Source organism: Petaurus breviceps, unplaced genomic scaffold (genome assembly GCF_028583685.1).
Source record: "Petaurus breviceps papuanus isolate PSGF00001 unplaced genomic scaffold, PetGlider_PUasm1.0 458, whole genome shotgun sequence".
Classification (NCBI taxonomy): Eukaryota; Metazoa; Chordata; class Mammalia; order Diprotodontia; family Petauridae; genus Petaurus; species Petaurus breviceps.
The window spans coordinates 895,490-903,328 of NW_027186345.1; positions in this window are offsets into that span (position 1 = coordinate 895,490).

Here is a 7,839-nt window from a genome sequence, read left to right on the forward strand (position 1 = left end):
GGATAGATGAACTGTGGCACATTAATGGAATATAATCATGCAGTAACAAATATGAGGAAAGTGAAGAAATCTGGAAAGACTTTTATTAAATAATGAAAACTATGAAAGGAATGGAATCGTACCCCACTGTCCATTACCTGGGGATGGATTTGTGATTGCATTGATACAGAGAACAACCTCTAGTTCAGCATCTTCTCTGGAACTTTTAACCTTAGTGAGCTCTCTAGAGATCAGAAAGGTCAATTGACTGTGTATCAAGGGTGGGACTTGAACCCGGAACTCTTCATATCTAAAGCTAGTTCTCTATTCATTATGCCAATATGAGCAAAAATGAAAAGGAATAGACAAAGCATTCTGATGGGACTCAGAGAAGGAACTGGAAGAGCATTATGATACTTGATGGGTTGAAATGAATAAATTTAAATGTAAATACCCCCTCCCCCAAAGAAGAGATATGAGAAGGTAACACAGAAGATTTCCCCCCACCCCCTTGTCTTTGCAGAAGTGAGGTTTCTGTGGATATGGAATACTTTACATGTCAGACCTTTTTTTTCTTTAATGTGTTCGTTAGTTTGATTTTTTCTCTTTTTATTCTTTGTTGTAGTAGATGACTCACTGGAAGGAGGAGGGGGGGATGCATTGGTAAGTTTAGGTGATGCAAAATCCAAAAAAAATAATAAAATATATTCTTTATAAATGAAAATAATTAACATGCTTAGTTATCAATGTCTTAATAAAACAGAAGGGAAAAGACCAAGGGGAGAGGGAGAGGGAGGGGAAGAGGGAAAAAGGGAGGAAGGGGAGAGAGGGAGGTAGTGAAGAGGGGACACAGGGGAGAGAGAGAGACAGAGACAGAGACAGAGATAAAGAGACAGAGAGAAGGAGAAGAGGAGAGAGACAGGGAGAGGAGAGGACAGACAGAGAGAGAGTCCAAGGAAGACAGCCTGCCCTCGGGTGTGTGGCTGCCTGCAGTGTTTGAACACTACACTCATCTTTAAGGTGGATAGTTTCTCCCTCTGCAGAATCACTAAGGAGCAAATGACTTGTCCATAGCAGACATTCAATAAATCTGTTTTCTGGCTCAATAGCTTAACAGCTCCATCCAGGTTGTTAAAGACATAACTGTGCTCAAATGGGAAAACAAATACATTCCCTTTAGAATGAATAGAGGAAATGACTAATATTGCCTTTGTAGCCTGTGCCGCAGGTACCACCATCCCAGTGGCTGACCTAACTCCGACTATGACACACAAATACCTGTGTCCAAAGAAATGGTCCTGACTATGTAATGGCTCATTTTTTGAATCCAAAGCTGAGGGGGAGATGCCCAACTCCAAAAGGGGTCAGGCTACTTTATATATGTATGGAATTTTCCCCTGGCAAATATTTCTTTGCTCCTTCTCTAAATCAAAGAATATTTCCCCATGATCTCTGCACCCATCTTTTTTCTAGTTTCTTGGCCAAGAGCTGAAGCAGCACTTGGTCCATGGTATAGCAAGATGTCATTGCTGAGAAGGGGGAAGAGGAGGGGGAAAATAGCTAGCAGCAAACAAAGCACTGAACTCAGTGAAAATATTAGTCACCCATCACTTGTTTTTATTAGCTTGTCATTTCAGGAACCTCACTCTCGAATCCCATAAATGGCAAATACACTCAGCGGTGACACCAGCCGCCTCCCCAGCCAACCTGGATAGAAGCACCCCCCAAAGCTGACATTTTCTTTCAGCTTGCTCCCTCCTGCTTTCCACTAACCCTTTGCCTTGCTAATATCACTTGGAGTATATTCCTCAAGACGCCTCTGCTGGCTTTCTATCCAGCAATTCTTATTCCTCTCCCTCCTTCTTTTTCTCTTTCCTCTCCCCTCCTTCTTCCCTCCCCCTTCCCTCATTCTCCTACACAGGGTGCACAGCAAGAATCCAGCTCTGGGCATTTAAAGGGAAAATTGCTAAAATAGCAGCTAAGGTGAGATGGGGGGAAAGAACAGCTAAACCAAAATAAGGGTGTTTAAAAATAACCAATCCTGAATGAGATAATAGGAAAAATCCAGGGACAATTGAGAGAGCTGGTAGAGTGTCACAAATGGCTATAGAACAAAAGGTAAAAGATACACTGAGACTTCTTCAATATGGCAATTATTAAACCTGGAAACCTATTCTCTTGCATTATATGGTTCATCTCCAATTAGGAGCCTCAAAGACTCTGGAAGCCTTATTTGGTAGCCATCATGATTTTCTCCCAGGTTTAAAGAGGGACAAATTGAGTTGAACACCCAAAATTTAAGGGTACAGTAACATCTTGCCCAAATTATTCAGTGTCCCCCAAAAAACCTTCCCTAAAGGACTCCCACTTCACTCTAAGCTTGTCTTTGCTTTATGTTTCTTTATGGAACTTAACCTTAAGTACTTCTATTATATTAAAATGAGCTTGCTTAGCTTGGTCCCAAGGGATATCCTTCTGGGATGGGAAAGGAGGAATACAAGGAAAACACAGGTGATAGAAAAGCGAGAGTTAACATTACATTTAAAAAAAATAATGCACTGGTTTACATTTTGTTTCACAATTATTCTCTAGTTATTTTTTGTGTAGGCTTTGTGTTTCCCAAGTAAGTTATCCAACTGCAGAACTTTATTTTTAAATTATTCTAATTATTTATTTATTTATTTTCTGCTTCTCTTATATTTCTACAAATTGTTTGGACGGCTTCTGCACAAGTTTTTAAAAATGCCCTTTTATTGATGAATCACAAAGCACAAAGTTTCTCTACTTATCCAGTCAGGTTCAGGTCCTCATCCCCTCTCACAACTGAATCCAATATGACTTCCCTGACTCTAGCTAAACTCTCTAATCTACCCTCTGTGTAGCTGCCAAATTGTTTTCCTATAACAGAAGTATGAACTTATCATTCCCCTGTTCAAGAAATTTCAGCGGTCAACCTGTTCTCTTTAGGATATAATAGGAACCCTTCTGCTTGAACTTAAAGCCCAATATGGACTCATCCTATCTTCCGGAATGTTCCTATCTTACTTTCCTTTACATACTCTATATTTCAGCTAAACCAGCCCATTTCCTATTCCTTGTGCACAAAATTCCTTACATGGAACTCTCTTCCTCCTCACTTTCCCTGGTTGTATTTCCTACTTCCTTCTGAGGCCCAGTTCACATGTCAGTCTCTACACAAGGCAGATCCTTCATCCCCAACCCCTGCACACAACCAAGTTATTAGTGCATTCCTTCCTCTTCAAAACGCTTTTAAATAGACTCTTATTTATTTACTTATGGATTTGTTTCCCCTCAGTAGAATATAAGGTCCTTCAAAGAAGGGACTGTTTAGGCCTGTTAAAGTCTTTGTATCCCTGACTCAAAGAATAATGCCTTGGGCTTACTAGGTATTTAATAAATAATAAATGCTTGATGATTTGAATTGAAAGAAAGACTTTGTTTATTTGTACTATGTATGAAATATGTATGTGTATATATAACATACATCTGTGTGTGAGTTATATATACATATAAAATAATAATGATTGATAATTATTGTCAATGTTGTTCAGTCATGACCAACTCTTCATCACCCCCTTTGGGGTTTTCTTGGCAGAGATGCTAGAGTGCTTTGTCAATTTCTTCTCCAGTTCATTTGACATATGAGGAAACTGAGGTAAATAAGGTTATGTGACTTGCCCAGGGTCACATATCTAGTAAGTGCCAGAGGCTGGATTTAAACTCGAGTCTTCCTTACCCCAGGCCTGGTGTTCTATCTACTGCACCACCTAGCTGCCCTCAATAGCAATAATAATAGCTAACATTTATATAGCATTTGCTGTATGTCAGTCACCATGCTAAATGGTTTTACAAGTACCACATCATTTGCTTCTCACAAAAACCCTTCAAGGTAGATGTTATTATTATCCTCATAGTGGTATCATTTTGCCAAACCATCTATGGTGACATAACCTCACAAGCAGTACTTACGACTAGCTATTCTTGGTCCCCAACTAAACTGCATTAAGAGCCTCCCTTTTCTTTGTCGATTGGGGGAAGGGAAGGAAATAGGCATTTATATAGTGCCTACTGTATGCCAAGAACTGTGCTAAGCACTTGTCACAAATATCACCTCATTTGATCCTCAAACAACCTTTCAAGGTAAGTGTTATTATTCCCATTTTACAGATGAAGAAATTGAGGCAAACAGGGTTAAGTGACTTGCCCAGGGCTAAGTGACTTACAGCTAGTAAGTGTCTGAGGGCTCCAGATTTAGCCCTCTATCTGCTGCACTACCTTTTAGAACAAACAACTAAGCAATCCTCACCTTACCCTTAAACTAATTGTTTGGTACAATACTGACATAGGCAGATTAAAATAAAAATTCCTGTGACTTCTAGGGAGAGATAAAGCCTTTGAGGGTAACCACACACATCTTTCTTATTGTCGGCAACACATGTCATTTCAAAGTATGGGAAGGCATGGGAAACATAATATTCTTGCTAAACTACAGCAAATGTTTTGGTTGATCGACTAAATCCATCACTAGAGCTCATTAGAATCTCCAATTCCATTAACTGCAATGATGCAGATCATGACTGTACCTCACCCTCAGGTCAAACACAGCCAAGGGACAAGTGAGCTCCAAGAACCCTTGTGTTTCCTCTCTTCTTTTCTTCTCTCCCCCTCTCTCCCAAGAACATTGGGAAGCAATATGATTTTCTAAGATATATTGTAACTAGCCAGAATTGTTATAGTGACTTTTGAGTCATTCCAAAGGACTGATTTAGGAGTGTAGACCCAGAAATTTCCCTAGCTGCCCCAGGGTACCAGCATTACCACCACCAGCCTGTACTTTTACCACAGCCTTTGATGACTGTAATAGGCATCTTATAGGTCTTCCTGTCTCTACTCTTTCTCCTCCCCTAAATGATCCTTCATTCCACTGCCAGACTTTTGTGTGAAGGTGGAGGTGTGGGGGGCAGCTCTTATTTCATCAGTTTGGGGAATTCCTAGTATGGAAATTTCCTCCACTGAAAAAGACAGGCAACTCCTCTACAATCTTAAAGGGTTTCCTGGGAGATTAAAGAGGTCAAAAGATTTGACCAAGGTCACACACCTAGTGTATGTTAAAAGCAAGACTTGAACCCAGGTTCTTCTCAATCTGGTGAGCCCTTTTATTCATTAAAACATGCTGAATCTCTGCCAAACTAATCTCATTATAATAATGGCAATGAGTGGCAGACAGAGAGGAGAAAATGTCATGAGAAGGAACAAAAGGAGGGAACACCACTCCACTGGAAAGTCATTTCATTTAAAATGAAGTAACTTAGTTTGCAATCACCAATGAGCAATTTCTGAAAATGTTTATGATGGAGAAGTGAAGAAGAATATATTAAATCTCTACTGTGTACCAGATGCTATGTGAAGCGCTTTACAAAAATTATCTCATGTGACCCTCACAGAGGTGCTTATTATCCCCATTTCACAGTTGACAAAACTGAAGCAGACAGTAGTCAAATGGCCTGCCCTACATCACACAGCTAGTAAGTGTCTGAGGTCACATTTGAACCCAGATCTTCCTGACTCCCAGACTCAGTGGTCTATCCACTGCACCACCTAGCTGGACCGAAACATAACTCACACAACTATGCAGCATTATTTTTTTCAAGGTCTTTGAGTTCTCTTTAATTCCCCCTCCTTATATCAGTGACCAAAAGGCACCCACTTTCTATTCCCCCTCTTCAAAATTGCTCTAAATATCTTCTGTCTCCTGCTGATGTACATTTGACTTTTATCTACAGAGTTGACTATGGAAGAAGGCAAGGCTGCTCTGAAAACAGCTCTAGGCTCCCCCTCATTCTTCCTTTCTCTTCTTCCCTCGTACTTAAGTCATTTGCTACTTCCTCTTCTTCACCAGGTACTTTATTCTGTCCTTTTCTCCCATGACCTATATGTAGTTATCTCCCTTTTGGGTCTCATCACCTCCATCACCATCATGACCACTACCTCTACTCCTGTCTTAGACCACATGACAATCTCTGAGCCAAGCACAGTCGCTTACATGTGTGAGCCTTACATGTCCAGACCCAGGGTGGCCCAGACCCACAGCAGAGACATTCCAGAGCAGACTTTAGGAGAGTGAATCACTGGAAATTTTGGAGGTTTCCAGACTTCTCAACCCATAAATGCCAAAGAGAAAGTAAAAGGTCAGTGGGGAACCCTGTTGATCATGGGTGAGAGAAGAATGCAGTCCAGCCTCTGCCCCCGGGATGGCAGAGATGACAGTAGCTGCAACTGCTGCCACTACTGTTGCTTCCTGCTTCAGGCCTACAGATTGTAGGGGGACCAAATGACTGTCCAGAGGGCATTTGCAGGAATCTCTCTGCTGGCACTAAGGCTGGATTCTCTTCCTTTGCTCTGCTTGGATCTGAGCCTTGGGTGGTGGTCCTGGGGTGAGGAGCACTGGTGTGGCAGAGCTTGTTGAGGCTATGGATAGAAAGTCCTCCTCACAATTCTGAGGCAGGAGCCTGGGAAAAAAAACTCTGACAACAGCTGCAAAAAAACCCAGAAATTTGAGACACAGCACTCTCCACTCTGGAAGCAGAGTTCTACTATGGCAAAGAGCTCGAAAGTCAAGTAATTGACTGGCAAGATGAGTAAACACAGGAAGAGCAATGAAACTATGGAATCCTTTTTTGAGGACAAAGAGGATCAAAACAGATAACCAGAAGAAGAAGACAACAAAGTCAAAACTCCTGCATCAAAAGCCTCCAAGAAAAATGTAAACTGGTTGCAGGCCATAGAGGAGCTCAAGAAGAATTTTGAAAATCAAGTAAGAGAAGTAGAGGAAAAATTGGGAAGAGAAATGAGAATTATGCAAGGAAATAATAAAAAAAAAACAAGTCAATAGCCTGACTGAAGAAAATAACACCTTAAAAAATAGACTAACTCAAATGGCAAAAGAGGTCCAAAAAGCCAATGAGGAGAAGAATGCCTTAAAAAGCAAAATTGGTCATATGGAAAAGGAATTTCAAAAACTCGTTGAAGAGAATAATTCCTTCAATATTAGACTGGAGTAAATGCAAGCTAATGTTTTTATGAGAAAACAAGATACTATAGAACAGATCCAAATGAATGAAAAAATAGAAGGCAATGTGACATATCTCATTGGAAAAACCACTGACCTGGAAAATAGATCCAGGAGAGATAATTTTAAAGTTATTGGACTACCTGAAAGCCATGATAAAAAAAAGAGCCTAGACATCATCTTTCAAGAAATTATCAAGCAAAATTGCCCTGATATTCTAGAACCCAGGGCAAAATACAAATTGAAAGAATCCACCACTCACCTCTTGAAAAATATCCCCAAAAGAAAACTCCTAGGAATATTACAGACAAATTCCAGAGTTCCCAGGTCAAGTAGAATATATTACAAGCACTCAGGAAGAAACAATTTGAGTATTATGGAAACACAACCAGGATAACACAAGATCTAGAAGCTTCTACATTAAGGGATCAAAGGGTTTGAAATATGATATTCTGGAGGTCAAAGGAGCTAGGATTAAAACCAAGAATCACCTACCCAGCAAAACTGAATATAATACTTCAGGGGAAAATATGGATATTCAAAGAAATCAAAAACTTTCGAGCATTCTTCATAAAAAGACCAGAGCTGAACAGAAAATTTGACATTCAAATACAAGAAACAAGAGAAGCATGAGAAGGCAAACAGTAAAAAGAAATCATAAGAAGCTTATGAAAGATGAACCATTTCTATTTCTACATGGAAAAATGATAATTGTAACTCATGAGACTTTTCTCAGTATGAGTATAGTTGAAGGGAATATATGTGTGTGT